The sequence below is a fragment of the Fukomys damarensis genome, unplaced genomic scaffold (genome assembly GCF_012274545.1).
Source record: "Fukomys damarensis isolate Sample0158 unplaced genomic scaffold, DMR_v1.0_HiC HiC_scaffold_24, whole genome shotgun sequence".
Classification (NCBI taxonomy): Eukaryota; Metazoa; Chordata; class Mammalia; order Rodentia; family Bathyergidae; genus Fukomys; species Fukomys damarensis.
Genome location: NW_022900936.1, coordinates 19,017,729 through 19,035,804, shown reverse-complemented (window position 1 = coordinate 19,035,804; position 18,076 = coordinate 19,017,729).

Genomic DNA, 18,076 nt, shown 5'->3' with positions numbered 1-18,076 from the left:
TATATATTCTGTGTAATACTGTGATTTGTAGTGCATGCTAATTATAATGCAAAGTAGCATCAAGCAAATACTAATATTAATATTTCCAAAAAACATTTAAGTAAAGACAGACTTTCATGACTTTAACATTGCAATGCAAGCAATTACAAAATGTTTTATATGAACTCATTGTCATGAAGTAATATAATCATACTGCGTACACTGAGGTTAAAGGATCTAAACTCAGGTCAACTGCTTATAATTATGGAGCTTTAATGTTATTTATATCACAAGATGTTGGGAAAATGCAATATTATTAACATTATATCTGGTCCATGTTTTATTGCTATTATTATTAGATTTAGCACAGAAATGCCGTATTTATGGGGCATTTCGCTATATTTTTTTTCTTAAAGTGATATTGCCTACTCAATCCTGAATGTAAGAAGTGATTTCATGTCAATGTTCATTCCTCAGGTAGTTGGATAAATCAGTGTGTTCCTAGAATCTTTTAAGTTAGTTTCCTCCTATTTAGAAGTCTCAGTTGCACTGAGATGAATATAACAACCCATTTTAAATGTTCAAAGGAAGAGATTTAACTTATATTTTAAAATACTTATCTTGGAAGAGTCCAATAGTTTGAAATGAAAGCAAACACTTTCTGTTCAAAGGTATAATTTCTAGCATTCAGTTAGAGAGAAAATAGATTTAACCTTGGAAAGAAAAATTATGTATGGCATTATTAAATCTTTAGAAGAAGTTTGGCTTATTTATTATTCGAATATTTTATATTCTAATTTACAGTATCTTTCACACACCTAATGATATAAAAATACAAGAATAATACAATGATATTTTATGATTGGAAATATATATATATTTCGAACTCAGGTTCTTAAACTTGCAAGGGAGCTGCTGGAACCACGGAGCTAAATCCCCAGCCTATGTTATTGGAAATACTTACAGCATTAAATTTTCTAAACATATAAGTTAAAAAAGAAGTATTAAGGTAATTTTTGATAAATGATCTAGTAAACTGACATGTTGAAAAACTAGTGACATAAATTTTCATTAATATTATCATGTGATGAATATTCCTGGATATAATCAAGAATTAATTTTTATAAAATGTGAGTCCTATTAAAAATTCTCTTTTATTGATTTACTAAATAATATAAGGAGAGACATTCATATTAACTTTCAATTGTTTTGTCTGGTCAATATAGCACTGTGTTAGCACTGTGCCAATATAATAATGGTATGTCATGAAAATTACATGTTGAATTTCATTTATAAGCAATAAATTAGAAATTTGTTTTCTTCAGACAATGAACATAATGCATATATTCATATATATAGATACATATGACTAAACTCGACAAGGTCATATCTAGAGTAGACTAAAACTAAAAATAAAATGATCTATATGGTAATGTGAGAAAACTATGCATACATATTCATTTCACTTTATTTTTTTTTCTGGAAAAGCAAAGACAGGAATGCTTTTCTTTACTGAAACATTTTATTATTTGAGGCAAATAATCATTAGCTATATCAATGAATAAAATGTACAGTTCAAATTTTATTTCTAGCAGAGTCTGGTCCCACTGACAGTGTGGTAGACACTATTGTTTCACGATGTGATTCAGTTTTCTTCACTGACCCTCGTTCTGCTTGGGCATCTATATGTCCAGTTTCAGGCAAGTAACATGGCCAGTTCATGTCATTTTCTTGTTCTGTACCCTTCTTCTCTGCAATGGATTCAGTGCTGGGCCCATGAACAGCTCTCAACATTGGAACTTAGTAGCAAGTGTTTCTAGAGAAATTTCTGAAAAAGATTTTCAAGTTTGATTTTTCAAAATGGCAGGTTTAATGGCCTAATTCAGTTTTATCTTTTTATGGCCATTTTTCTCTGCCTAATGTCTTAGGCAAAAGGGATAGTTATAGTTCCATCAAATATTTTGAGATAAAGAGAAAAGACAAGAGAATGGTAATGCCAACTAAGTTAATTAGTCACCTTCTTGTCCCTAGGACACAATACCCAACATCCACAACTAAAAGAAGTGAGTTTTAAATTCACAGTTTCAGGGGATGCAGGCCTTGTTCAACTGGGTCGAAATGAGAAACTTCATGGCAGAAGGGAGTTCTAGAGCAAAGATATTCAGTTCAGTTTGTGGCCACCTGGGAACAAAACAAGACTGTAGGGGCCTATAGTACCTAAGGTCATCCCTCCATGACTCACACAGACATACCCAGAAGTGTGCTTTACTAATCCATTAGGCAGTGTCTAAGTCGGTTTCCCAATGGAAGGTGAAAAATAATAGCATTGTCACATCATTCTAGGACTATTGATGCAGAGATGATCAAGGTTATATCTACAAGTAGTGGACTTTTTGTTCTCGGTCTCAGTTACATATCTGTACTTTATACATACTGTTTCCATAAAGCATTTTAACTGATGAGCAATACCTGCCTAAATTATAATGTTGAGACAATTTTGGTTATCTTAAAAATATAGTTATAAACCATTAAAAAAGCAAACATACATTTTTAAATATTCCAGATTAAAATGTATTTTAATTTGTTAAGTCAGAGTTGTTACTATTTATTGAAAATTATTTAAAAACATATTTTATTCCCTTTCATTACTTTTGCTATTACATGCTTGCAGTAAATGATAATTACATTCACTGCAGGGAATTGGTATATGTACATAAAACATTGTAATTGATTTCACACCCATTCCCCCACCTTCCTTTAATTTTGTAGCATCAGATTCATTTATTTACCTTTTAAGATCTTACAAAGTTAATTATTATATATACAGATTAAAAGTCAGACTAATAGGCTAAAAAACATATGAAACTTCTAAGACAATTGTACAGAGTCAAGGTACACTTTTAGATATATTCTCTATGCTGGATTACAATACTATTTTTCCTCTCTTTTTTTCATATAAGAGAAACCATGAAGTCTGGGGATTTAACAGAGTGGCACTGTACCTGTCCCACAAATGCAAGGTCCTAAGTTTGGTCTCCAGTACCAAGACAAAAGAATCAAGACAGAAGAAGAGAAGTAAAAAAAGAAAGAAAGGCCATGAAATATTTAAGCTTGTGTATCTGAGTTACTTCTAGGAAATCTCAGATTTGAAAAAATAAATGCAAAACATATATCTTTCAGAGAATTTTATTATTTATTTATTTATTTATTTATTTATTTATTTATTTATTTATTTATTTTGTTTTTTTCACACAGGGTTTCACTATGTAGTTGAGACTGACCTGGAACTCACTATGTAGCCCAAGCTGGTCTCGAACTCACAGCGATCCTCCTGCCTCAGCCTTCCGAGTGCTGGGATTACAGGTGTGAGCCACCACGCACAGCTCAGCAAATGTTATTTAGACTAGAAAGAGATTGCTTAAAATCTACAAAAGAAGTCATAAGAACATAGTAAAATGGCAAGCTCTTAAAATCTTCAAAGGTATGTTTTTATATATTTATAAAATGAAGTCTCACTCTACAACAAAAAACAAATAACCAACACATTCAACAATATGAACAAACCTCAAAATCATTAGTTTAAGTGATAGAAGTCAAAATTCATTTATATGAAATTCCAAAATACAAACAGTAAATTTGAAAACAAAAAAAAGAAAACTTACTTCCCTGGGCCTAGTGTGGAAGTAACTCATTTTTAAAAAAAAGCAGTCTATGTAGGATCCAGTGCACTATATGATTAAGGAAGATGTTATTTAATAAATGCTGTTTTTCTATATTATATTGGATAAATCTTAATATTTCAAGTATATTTCAGAGTAATTTTATCATAAATCTGAAAATAATAAAATGTTCTTATATTTAAATAGATACATGAAAAATGGGATATCCAATTACTCTTTAAGTGATTTATAAGTATTTGAATAAGGTATATATTTAAATATTTAAATATAATGTGGAAATTTTAGTTTACAAGTAAATAGATATATTATTGACATAATATTAAAAGCTTTATTGTGTTGCAATTAGTGTATTTATGGCAATTTTAATTTTGAAGACTTTCAACCATGCAAACTAATACAAGTGAAAGGTGATACAATTCAGGAAACTAAGTACCACTGCATAGATGAAAATGGTGATTGAAATTATCTACTTTATTAATATTATAGGTGACTTCATCGCTTCAAAGTAAATGATATGATCAAAAGATAGATAGTGGAAAGCAAACTGATATCATAAACTCAGCTTTTGACTGAAACTCACTAATGAATATGTAAATAACTTCTAATAGGAGCTAGCTTACATGCTGTTCTTTATAAATATGATAGATTTTATATTTATTGGAGGGTATACTCAAATGCTTCTTTCTTTTATCTGTTTTTTTTTTTTTTGCTCTGTATTTTGTTGATAAGGACACTAAAACAGAGCCTGAAGGCATGATAATGATAGTGTGAAATTATTTCACCCAAATTACATGATTCCATTCTGAATAAGTGCTGGCAAATGACGGATGTTCGAGTGTTTAATTTTTGCAGGCATGTGTGAAATATAAACTCGGCAAAAAAAATTATGGTACCTCTCTCTTTGCTATTATTTGGGACACAAATAAAACAGAAATCTGTTTTCAAGCATTTAGTTGTCACATGTCAGATCAGAAATGTCAGATGAGGAATGGGAAATGCCAATATAGCAGATGAAAAACTGGAATCAGAGAAAAACATTAAGAATTGATACATATAGTATGCCATTCACTTTCCAAAAATAATTTTAGCAGGTTTTTCAGTTTGTTTTTGTGAGTGTGTGTGTGTGTGTTTTGTGGTTGTTTTGTTTTGTTTTTGTACCAAGGATCAAACTTGGGTCCTTAACATTTGCAAGGCAGGTGGTGGAACCACTGAGCTAAATCCCTGGCCCTCAGATTTCAATGTTTTGTTTTAGAGGTTTAAATTCATAAAACTCAAACATTTAAAATGTACAGATTTTTTCCTTTAACATTAGAAGTCTCACTTTATTAAAAATAATTTCCTTGATATTCAATCTAAAGGCAAAGGTATTTATCTGTCTCTAAGCTTCCATGGGTTTGGTACATGGTTAGGTAGCACCAAGGAAGAAACAATATGGCAAAAAGGTATAGCTGAGGAAAGCAGCTGACCCTAAGGCATCCAAAAAAAGATATTTGGAATTAATCCTAGTGATTAAAATTAATTGAATAAGCTCAGGAACAACCACACAGTTTGATACAATACAGAGATAACTTTATTTTAAATACAAGAAGCTTTCATCAAATATTAAGGAATGACACTAAGGATATATTTTCAAATAAAGAGAAAAAGACAAAATAGTATATACAATGTGGTGTACTTTTTTTTTAGAGAATTGTTTTGGCAAGAGTACACATGATAATGTACTCTTGTAATGATAAAGTAGAAATTATAAATTTGGATATTAAACAGAATGATTAAAAAGGAAGTAGTAGGGAAAAAGAGGGAGGAGCCTTTAAGCTAAAAATCATGCTAATTTATATATTTCAACAGATATATATTAAGAAAATGAAAATAAAATTTGAAACTGAATGTAAAAATGAACAAAAATTAAACTACATATACATTTAATAATACACATTGGAGAAAAATAAATACAAATACTTTGATATGTATCTTGAATCCAAAGACAAAACACCGTTCTGATATCTCAACTATTTTTATTAAATATTTTTATCAAATATTTTTATTAAATATGGTGCTAGGTGTGTAGTTCAGTTGTACAGAGAGTGCTTTTTATGAACAAGACTTGATTTAATCCCAAATATTCTCACTACCAAAACAAAAAGAAAAAGGGAAATTAAACACATAAATATATTTAATTGCCAGCAGATGTGCATATTCAAACTATACAATATGATCATTTGAAATATATAGAACTGTTTAGTTATTACCAACACAGACTCTTTCATCAGTTTGGGCTTTCATCAGTTCCCCAGAGGCCCATGTTTTAAAACCTTTTCTCCAGGTTGTGGCATTATAGGTAGGTAGTGAAAACCTTGAGATGCTGGGAGTTTTGAAATTATTGAGAGTGTGCCCTCCGAGGAAATCAATGGACTGTGGTCTCTTCCTTTACTTTATTTCCATGGCCATCAGTGAATGGGCTTCCTCCTCCGTGAACTTCTGCCGCGGCAAGGGACAGTACCCCATGTCTGAAAGCAACAGGACCAACCTGCTCATGGACATAAACCTGCAAAACTGTGAAAAGAAACCATATTTATCTCCTGTCAAGTTCATTAGCTCAGGTATTTTGATAACTGAGAGCTGAGTGACACAAACCCTGACTGACGAAAATCAGATATTCTGAATAAAACTATTTTGTAGTGGTATTGTTGTAACCATTATGAAATTATATTAATATAAAAGATTACTATTTGGGTATTCGTTTCTCTTAGGAAAAATAATACACATATGTAATTAATGGCAGTTTAATTTACAGTTAAATTTATCAAACGTAGTCAGAGAGTTAGTGAAAAGAAAAGGCCAAAATTAGAGGACAAAAATTGGCCTAATTGCAGCCTAATTTGATTATATGGAAAATAACTGCAATGTTGTATTTTTAAAATTGAATTAAAATTAAATGAGTCAATATTAATGTTAAAAACTAAAAGTAAATATATCACTAATACGCTTTTGATATGTATAGCTGTGACTGACTTTGTTTAAACAATATTTGAAAGAAAAATAAAAAGCTCAATATTATCAGAGCCCAACTGCATGTTTTTATTTCTGACCTCCTGAGAAGCAGGACATGATATAATGTGGGGATTATTTCATATAAAAGTTCAATGGTTAAAAGAAAAAACTTAATAGAAGTTTTCAAAAATCATTTTGCCGGAAATAGTGACGCATACCTATAATTGTAGCACTCCAGAGGCTGAGGAGGAGGCCAGCCTGGGCTACATAGTGAATTCAAGGCCAGTCTGAACTCCACAAGAAGACATGGTCAAAAAAGAAACAAACTGGGCCTGGGAGTTAACGCAGTGGTGCCTCTGCTTGTCTTGCAAATGCAAGGTCCCCAGTTTGATCATAGGTACCAAACAAACAAACAAAAAAAGAGTCAAACAAAATATTTGGATAGTTTTTGTACCCATCATTTTAACAAAACTGCAGGCATTTTGACAGCTAACATATATCTCATTTCACATACACTAAAAATCAATATATTTCCAGCATGTAATTTAGCTCAGTGGTTTCACTGCCTGCCTCACAAGCTCAAGGACCCAAGTTTGATCTCTGGTATCAAAAAAATAAAAAAAAATTGTAACCCTCTTCAGGTGTAAAAGATCTACCACATTTAGTTATGAACTTTAATAATATTTATTTTATGTCATTTTGGATGTATTTAGTAATATAACATTATTTAGTGTTATAAAATCTCAAGTAATTTGTTTGAAAATCATTATGAAAAAAAGCTAGGCAATTAGACATGTGAAAACTAGAGCTATGTTATCATGTGCTTCCTGTGACTTCTTTTTATCGGTTGTTAATTCATTAGTTTGTGATCAAAGATGATGACATAAATGTGTGTGTGTGTGTGTGTGTGTGCATAAGTATTTATGGATGTTTATTTACTTATCCGAATGATTTTGTTTGGTTTTGTCTGAGGCCTTCCTTCCTCTTCTTGATCATAACTTAAAATTTAATTTGGGAAATTATAACCAACATTTCTGCAAATATTTTTCTCCTCCTTTTACTGTAGCTTTACCTGATTTGGACAATTATGTGTATGGGGGCAATATGCACATGAGCTTTAAACATCAACAACAAAGAAGATGTTAAAAGTTTCCAGGAGGAAAAAACACCTATCATTTAAAAAGATTTTAAAAATGAAGAATAGTTATAGTCATGAGGAATGCAAAAAGAAAATGATATTTTAAATATTCTGTAGAAAAACTCTAACTTTGTTTATATAACAAAGTTATCACAAAGACTATTAACATTTTTTCTCTTCTCTCATATTTTTTCTTTTCCCTTCCTTCCTTTCCCCTACCCATCCCACTTTCCCTACTCCTTTAAGCCACCCCTTTTTTTCCTGTTTTGCATCATCAGTTATACAATTTGAACCTTATTTACACTTTCAATTTTTCACACCTGAGAAACTATTCAGTACTTACACGTGTGTCCTATTTATTTCACTTAAGAGTATGGCATCTATGTGCATCCTCTTAGCTATAAATATCTCTACTTTCTTGTTCTTTATGGCTGATTGGTATTCCATTTTATTTTTTTAAAAAACCACATCTTTATCTAGTCTCCAGTTGATGGACAATTGGTCTATTTCCAAATTTTAGCTATTGCACCCTTTGCCAATATAAACATGGGTGTGCATATATCACTGTGATATGATTCTTTTAATTCTTTTGGAAAGATACCCAGCAGAGGGATGGCTGGATCAAATGGAACCTCTAATCCTAGTTTTTAACGTATCTCCATATTGATTTCCACAGTGGTTGCTCCAGTCTGCGCTCCCACCAACAATGGACAAGGGTTCCTTTCTCACCACAACCACCCAGCACTTGTTATTTATGGAAGGGTAGAAGACAGGTGAAGGGAGGGTATGGGGAAAAAATAACCAAGATATATCACATAAAAGGCACAAGATCCCAATGATGAATACAACTGTACTGTATACCTAAAAAGTACCAATAAACAATGGAAAATAAATCATCACATAATTTTTACAGTGGAATAAGTAATATTAAAAGTAATATTTAGAAAACCTTTGTCTTCTCTTTTATTGGGTTTTTAAAAGACTTACTTAAGCATAACAAGAAATAAATCTTGAAAGGAATCAATGTGATATGAACAGTAGTAAAAATTGAACAATAAGATAAATATATGATTATCTAGATTAATTTTATCAAAGGTCATAAAAAGATGGGAGTTTTATCCATAAAATTAAAAATTCCATGGAGACTAACTTTTGGAGACAGTATCTCACTATGTAGTTGAGAATGAACTGGAACTCAATATGTAGAGTTGACTACTCTTTGGGAGAATGAAAACTTAGAAAAGAATGTGTTTTATTTTATTTTATTTTTTTGTAGACTGGTAATATTCAGATACCGATTTACAGTTTAATAAACAAGGAAAAAGTAGTCTAAATTTTTATTTATGGACCTATTAGTGTACTATTGTTTAGGGGCAAATGATAGCATATATAGATAAATAAAGGTATAGATATAGTTATCCACCAAATATGTGCATAATTTCTATCTGGTGGAAGATAGATTTCAAATTTTATAAATTATTCTTGTGAATTATGCTCTATGTGTAGAAAATTTAAATGGTCATTAAATTTCTAGAAGATGCTATATTTTGCCTTCCAAATATTGTGAACCATTTGTAGTTTGGCCAACTCTAACTAATGTTTCTATAGGAATATATTTCTGTGGAAAAACATTCTGAATTATGGAAATCGATACCATCAAAATAGTCCATGATTTAACTTGGTAACATGCTCACAAAAGTATATTTCAAAAAATTGCTATCATTATAGCCAGTTTGTTTTCTCTATAATATTTAATATTAAAAGAATGTATTAATATTAAACAACTCATAAATTTAATCATGTTCTTAAGGAAATATTTTTAAATTAGTATAAGTGCATTTTTAACTTCATAATATATAAGATGGTAGATTGATAACACAAACACTAATTTTCACCAAATTTCAAATTCATATGAAATAGAGGAAGACAGTTCTCTCTTGAATTTTTTATTACATTTGCTTTCTCTAGGTCAGCATGACAAAACAACAAAACTAACAACAGAAACAAAAACATACTTACCTTTAAAAATAATAAATTTTATATTGTATAGTATGAAAGCTAAAACTGAGAAGATAAATAAATATCAAGTTCTAAACTGAATAAAAGTTCATGGTGCTGAATTTCTCTACAGTAGTAATTATTTTCTGTTGACTATTTTGGTCTCTCAAATGCTTTGATTTAATTTTTATTTTTATTAGTAAATCTCTGCGGTACACAATGGTTACACTTATTGTGGGGAATTGGTACATGTATATAACACATTTAAATGATATATAATTTCTTTATTTCTCTCCATCTCCTTTAAAAGCATTTTTGTTAACATTCTATCAATGTTTAAAAGTAACCAAGTAACAGACTATGAGTAAAAATGACTTAGGAAGCAACAAGTTCATGAGTTTATTATATTAAAGAATAGGATACAGTAAAGGAACTTCTCTGATTTGATGTTAGGATTTAGTGCATAATGCTCTGAATATATACATTATGGATAATTAAATAATTATTAATTTTTGAGGATTAATTTTCATTCCATCTAGAAAATATAGTTTTTATATACAAGGTAAAATACTTGTATCAAAAGCAACTAATGTGTTTTGCTTATTTTTATCATTTTTCTTAGAAGTAAAAGAATAAAGCAAAGTAATTTTATATTTTTGATAAACTACCAGAATGAGACACATAAGTGTAAGAAAAACCTTTTTCAGATGGACAAGAAAATGTTTTGTTGGGATGTATTGGTGCTGAAAGTGAGGATACAGGACAGATGAAACCCTAACAAGAAAACCCTTTAATACTACATTTATCATCAGCTGGATTGGAGATATTTTAGCATCGTGGCTGCAAACAAGTAAGGTCAGATAATAGGTAGTACTTTCGATATATTTGTATAAAATTGGAACTAATGGTCTTCTTTTCTTTTAAATATCAGATATGAAGTGAATGGATAGAGCAATCAGTAGACAAAAGAAGACTAAATTAGTCGTTTGTAGGAAAATGGATGTATCTCAAGGACATAATCTTAAATAAAAATAAATAATACACAGATGCTTCAATGACACATTGTTTTGTTTTGTTTTTTATGTGAGAACCAAAAGGGTTAAGGGTCATGATGGAGGGTAGATGCTGGTGAGTAAGAAGGACACTTTCAAGTGGAAAGTGGAACAAGGGGCGGGGGAGAAAAAAGGGAAAAGGCATAAAAAGGAGGATAGAAGGAAAAAATTGATACAAAGCTGTTGTAAATGGAGAGGGGGAGAAAAGTTAAAGGAAAGGGAGTTGAATGGGAAAAAAGAAGAATCAAGATATATTATGTACAAAAATCCTATCATAAATGCAAGCAACATGCATGACAAGTATGTATTGAAGATATATGATTATATATGATATTTGTATTCATGGATATTTCATATACATCTCATTTCTGTGTGATTTTCTAAATATGTAACATGATAGACTGTTTGCCTGGTGGCCTTGAACTTGCTAAAACAATGTTTGATTAACATTGGTTTAAATGTCAATAAATAATGTCCTGTTATTATGCACTTTTAGTTATTGTTTGTGGCTAATGAAAAAATTCTCTTAGCATTCAAGAACACTCAAGAATAACTATATTTTCTTTCACCATAAAACGTGATTGCATTTTTCTCTGAATTCCCTGGCTTTACTTATTCCCTGTATTGTTTGCTTAATTGAAAATTTGGCATGTGAGACTTGGACAAAAATCAAGTGACTTTTGTAATTAACTAATATTAATTAAGGTCTTCGTACATAACGTCAACAAGGTAAACCATGTTTCATTAATTAACAGTGACACTTTTATGCCCATGGTAATAGATTTTGGCTACAGTTTATTTCTTAATTATATCATTGAGAAGCAAGTTTTATTCTCTTACCCATTACTCCATCCTGGACTTACCGAGTTGTTTCAGAAATCATATGCAGTTAGCATGACTGGTAGAGGTTCAAATCTAGTTCACATGAAGATGCGAAGCTCTTGTCTAAACTTCCATTTTGGAAAGTTCAAGGAGGCTACATGTGAAACTCATGAGATGGCACAAAGAAGAGAGGGGTAGCGGGGAGCTTATCTCAGTCCAGATCCAGACTAACCTGACAAAGTACCAGATAAATGATTGTCATTTTTTTAGACTCAAAAATGAATCTTTACCTAAAGAATCTCCCAGCCAATTTCTTTCCTGCCCTCAAATATGTTTTCTCTTTAGTGATACTGTTTTTTTACAACAATTAAAGTTAATAATGCCCATTTTCTGTCTTTGCTGACAGCTCAGTATTACTATTAAAATCTTAATGTTCTCTTTAATATTAGCACATTAAATTGCCTTTTTATTGTCTTTAGCATGTAATATTGAGACATTTTCACTTAGTGTTGTAGCTTTCTTTTTACATTTTTATTGTACATATTTTATTTTAAATATTTCCATATATATATATATATATATATATATATATGAACATATTTGAACATTTTCATTTATCTTTCCCCAATTCCTGAACCTCCAATTTCTCCATTGCTGATCTCCAAAACTCTGAATCACTGCTTCCTGGCATATCTCATCAGTTTATTTATATTTGGTGTTTTCTCTGTTAAGAGAAATAATGTCATATTTAACTTTCTATTTCTGACTTATTTCACTTAGCATTGTGGTCTCAAGTTTCATTCATTTTCCTACAAATGACACAAATTTATTCGTCTTTATGGCTCAGTAAAATTGCACTGTTGTATATATAACACATTTGAGGCTTTTTTCCCTTTCATCCATCAGTAGACACCTAGGGGGTTAGCATAGTTTTATATTTTCCATGGTTTTTTATTGTAAATTGTGCTACTGTAAAATTTAATATACAAATATAACTATAGTGTGTCTTTTACTCTTTCCACAGTGTACACCGGAGATGTAGAGTTCAGTCAAATTTCTAATTTTAGTTTTATGAGGAATCTTCGTGCCAAATTCGAGTTCTTGGAGCCCACATTCCATCATCAAAACTATGCACATGCTATCAAAAATTAGGTCAACTCATGGGAGAAGGGAACAAAACAAAAATGTGATTTATTTTTGTCTTGTGGAAATTGATTTTTCATGACAAAAATTAGTAATATATTCAGATAATAATTATCACACTTTTGTGTACCTATTCACTTAAATATGGTGAATGATACTGCTTTTCACTTGCTTAATGTTACTCTATTGATAGAACAAAATAAAACTGCAAGTACTGTCTTATTCTTTCAATATACTAAAGTTCACTTATTATCATGTAATATTCTTAACACATAAGTGTAATTTACAGTCATAACTATATGTGAACTTCAAACTGCATAATTGAAACCATGAGAACATAAATAATGCTTTTGAATTTAAAAGTGAAAAAGGCTATTTATACATTATCAAAATAAAAGAAAGTATTAAAACTAAAACTAGAAAAGGACAAATATATGGTTGAGAAGTAAATGGCACAGAAACAAAAACAAGAAGCTATTAATTTTAGACACTACATGAGAGGTAATGAAAATTACTGTAAATATCTATATCTCATATATGCAAAGGAAAACAGATTTCACAATATTGGCAAACTGAAGCTGCTAGATTTGGTAAATGAGATACTTTCTTTAAAACTACTTTTAAAAAAATATTTCAAAAAGCATCAAATGTAGAAGGAGTTGAATACTGTTGCAGATACTGATCCCTAGTAGGAAGAGTAGATCCTGAGGAAGCAGATGAAATTAAGTAGAATCCTAAGTGTAACCCTTATTTAATACACAATGTGCCACAACTTAGTATACTTCTATAAACTATCTTTCTTCCTGTGAAAATATAATATTCAAGCCCAGTTAATTAAGTCATTCTAAGGATTGAATATTTACAAAGCTGTATCCTTGATGCATATTATTTAATTTGAATTGATTAGCAATTTCTATCATGTGCTGGACATGGAAAGTAGAAAATATGGGTCCAGAAAGCCAGGTTCCTGACCCAAGAGGATATAACAAATGGTTACTGTTCATAAGAATTAATGTTATTTTTTCACATTTTAAAATCATTGTAATTGTTGTTTTTAAATAAGTTATGTAATTTGATCTCCTTTATCCTTTAAAAAGCAAGAACACGATTTTGTCTCTTTCATATTAGGTCTTATAAGTCAATCTATAATTTTCGTGTTTCTTTTCCATAAAATATATCCATTTTTTGCACATGGGTCAAAATATTTTTTTGTTGGCATGTGTGGTTTTCAAAAGTGTGTTTTGCTACTATTTTTCTCCAAGTTTCAATATAAGGTCCCATGACAAAGGGTATCTCCTGTTTTCTGAAATATGTCCCTGTCAGATTTGATTTAGCTGATGTGACTTGATTTTATAGCATCCCAGTGTGGACTAGAAATCATTTTCAAAGTCAGATGTAACTTATTCTAACTAATTCTGTCATTCATCATCATTTTAAGTCTCTCTTGTGTAAACCGCAGTTTGTACCAAATTGTACAATATGGTCTGGGTACGTTTCCTATTGTCGAGAGGATGCTAAAACCCAAACTGTCAAACTCTTTTCAGTTAGGATTTTATGTAGAATTAGAGTTACAGTAAAATCTATAAAATGCAATCTATGGTTGACTTGAGAGTAGAATGAAAATTATTGGTGCAGGCAGTTTCCATGATGTATTTAATCTTGCATAGTTCATTTAAATATATAAAATTCATGTGGAATTTTCTGATTTAATACTGAAATAAATTTTTAGTTTTATCTAAAATAAAAATAGGAAAATACATTGAAATGCGAATTAATCATTTGATCAGTAAATGTAAAATGTCTCATATGGATTTTATTTTTTTCTCTATAATATGTCCAAATTAACACGACATTTTATTATCAGTCATTCTTTTATCTTACATTATTAATACTATATATGTAAGATTGTTGCTTTTGGTTAATGAAGAAGTTAGAGTTCCGTTAATATGGAAGAGTTCAGAGAATTATTTTATTGCTACAAATATATTTTAAAAGAAGTAGATATTGAACAAAATATCATCAGTTTTCAAGAAATAAACTGTTATAAGGAACAAAAACTAGGTATGATAATAACAGAGAGATACTCTAATAAGACAGTTAAAGTAGGCACTCTTCTGATAGTTATTTCTAAATCTATATGTGTATAAGAGTCTAACACATATATTTGTTGACAATAAAGGGCTTTTCTTGGGGGGAAAAAGTCTTGATTTAATGACAGTGAACCATATCCATATAAATGATTAAAATAACAAATTGTATTATTGTACATTATCATGTTCTAATAAGAGTTAAGAGACAGTAACACATACATGCATAATGACTTATTTGCTTTCTGATTAAATTTCAAATTTCCTTTGACATTCAAAGAATCAATATTGTCTGGTTCTTGCTTACCTCTCTAAGCTAATGTCACAATCTTTCTCTTTCTGTTTCTGTATGTTTAATGTACTTGGGAATATATTTTTAAATGGCCTTGAAATGGCTGTTTTTCTTTTGTTCTCTTTTTGTGCTCCTGGGTAGGAAGAATCAACATGGTGATAATGGCCATACTACCCAAACTGCTATAAAGATTCAATGAAATGCCAGTTGGAATTCCAGCACTATATTTCACAGAATTAGAAAAAAGAATCAAAAATTCATTTATAACCATAAGAGAACTAGAATAGCTAAAGCTATCCTAGGCAACAGAGACATGGTCGTGGGTATAACAATTGCCAATTTGAAACTATATTACAAAGCCACTGTGAAAAAACAGCATGGTACTGGCAAAGAAACAGATCTGAGGATCAGTGGAACAGATTGGAAGACACAAAAACAAATCCAGATGTACTCAGCTACATCATCTTTGACAAAGGAGCTGACCATCCTCACTGGAGGAAAGATAGCCTCTTTAATAAATGGTGTTGGAAAAACTGGAACTCAACCTGCCAAAGATTATCTTTCACCATCCATTAAATTAAAATCCAAGTGAATGAAAGATCTAAATATTAAAACACAAACACTAAACTTGCTGGAAGATAAGTTAAGCAAAACTCTTGAAGACATTGACATAGGAAAAGATTTTATGGGCAGGATTTTTCTTAATTAAAATTTTGTCAAAATTATTAATTTATATTTCAATCTCCAATTCTACAATAACTCTTTTTTCCCTCTATGTTGCCAGGCCAGGCCACTAGCATGATGAAATCATCATGTATTGTTTCTCTCCATCTCTTAATTGTAGTGTGAACTACCTTTTGGTCCAGGGTGCCATGAGGGTACGTCCTAGTTAACTGCAAGGTTGAGAATTTTAGCAGATGATTGTCTCAAAACCAGGAGATTAGATAGGAAGCCCTTGTATCAGAGATCTGGGCAGAAGATGAAAGAATCCTCTCCAGAAGTGATTCGGAAACATCTCTTTCAGGGTTTTCTCAAGCACAGATTGCTAGACCTCAGATTGCTGGTTGAGCAAGTCCAAGTCATAATAAATTTTAAATATTAGAAGAAAAATGGAAAGTAGCCCTTGATATCCAGGATATTATTTTTAAATTTTTTTTTCAGGACCTATTTTTGTAACACTTAGATTTATGGGTTTGAGCTGGTGTTTTGGGATATTGGCCTTGAACTCATAACTAGTTCTTCATTTTTATCCTTTAAGCATCATCTCCCCAAACACTAGTGCCATCCATCTTGCCTAACTAAAGCACACAATTAGATATAATTATGGTACTTCAAATTAGAAATGAAGGAATTCTCAATAAATGTTATTGTTCAGTAAATACAAGTACATTGGATTCCTAAATTTACTATTTGTAAAGAATAAAAATCAAATAAACTATATATTGATTTATATCTATGAAATAAAAACAAGTCAAATGCTGAAGAAGGAAAAAAAACCTATTATAACCAAGATAACAATAACATAATATTTTCAGTCATATTTGGAGATATGGATGCTCATTTTTTCTTTTAAGTGTTTCAGTTTAGTCTTTGTATTTTAGGTATATGTGCTATTCAACGTTCAACTGACATGAAGGTGAAAACACATGCATTCTTTTCTACATAATGAGTAATATTTAATTTTTAAAAATCTTATAAATATTGAATAGTTTCTCTGGTGTGAGAAACTGAAAGTGTAAATAAGGATCAAAACGTTTAATACATAATGTGAAATAGGAAGAAAAGGTGCAAAAGGGAATAGGTAATGGGAGAGGTAGGGGAAAGGAAAGAAAGGAATGGAATTGACATAAAAATGGAAACAACATTTTTATAAATAGTGAGGGGTGCAGGGGTTGAAGGGAGGGTGGGGGAATAAAAAGAATCAAAATACATTAGGTAAAGGTACAAATCTCCAGTTATGGATGCCACTATAATGGATACTTAAAATGTGCCAATAAAATCAATAATGTTTTAAAAATTTTTTAAATCTCACTACTCTAAATACCTAGTCTAGATTTTCTTGAGACATTCTGAGTAAAAATTTGTTTAGTACAATATTTTACACTCAGATATAAACCTCAAAATGAAATGTGTGCATATTTATTATCTCGTTTCTAGGGAATTAAGGAGAAATTATGCAGACCATCTTATTTTTAGAATTTCCAAAGTAAAAGTGCTCTCCACTGTGGAATGTCCACTTTCCCCACCAAGAAAAAGTATGCTGCTTTTATTCTATGCAAGCTAAGTAGCTGTCTTGAAAATCAGAGCATTCTCTGTGCAGTTTCTCTTCTTGGAATTCTCCTTTAATTATATTTTCTCTTGGTGGGCCCCAGTCACTTCAACTGCTACCTGGAGTGTATTAGCTTTGAGTTCCTATATAATAAACTCACAAATATCCTTACTTCAGCAAAGGAATTTTTAAAGCAAAGTAGCATTTCCTTATCATCCTTTTCATAATTCTTCAGGCTTACCCACCAGCCAGTCCCAAAGTCGTTTCCACACATTAAGGTAAATTACCAAAAATTTCACTGTTTATCTTTGGCTACTCAGTCAATGTCCACAGGAACCTGTTGGGCTATTACTTCATGTGGAAAAAGGCTTTGGAGTTGTGATTAAGTAAGAATTTCAGGGGAGAAGGTTGTCTTGGATTATTTGCTTGTGCCCTTTTAATCACAAGTTTCCTCAAGCAGTTAAGAATGTTAGTTAGAGAAGAGAATATGCAATAAAAGCAGGTGGAATGACAATTAGATAGATATATGAAATACTTCTTTCTACATGTATAGCAAATATATATTATATATGTAGATGAAATAGATACATACATAGATGATATATATACACATATATAGAAGATA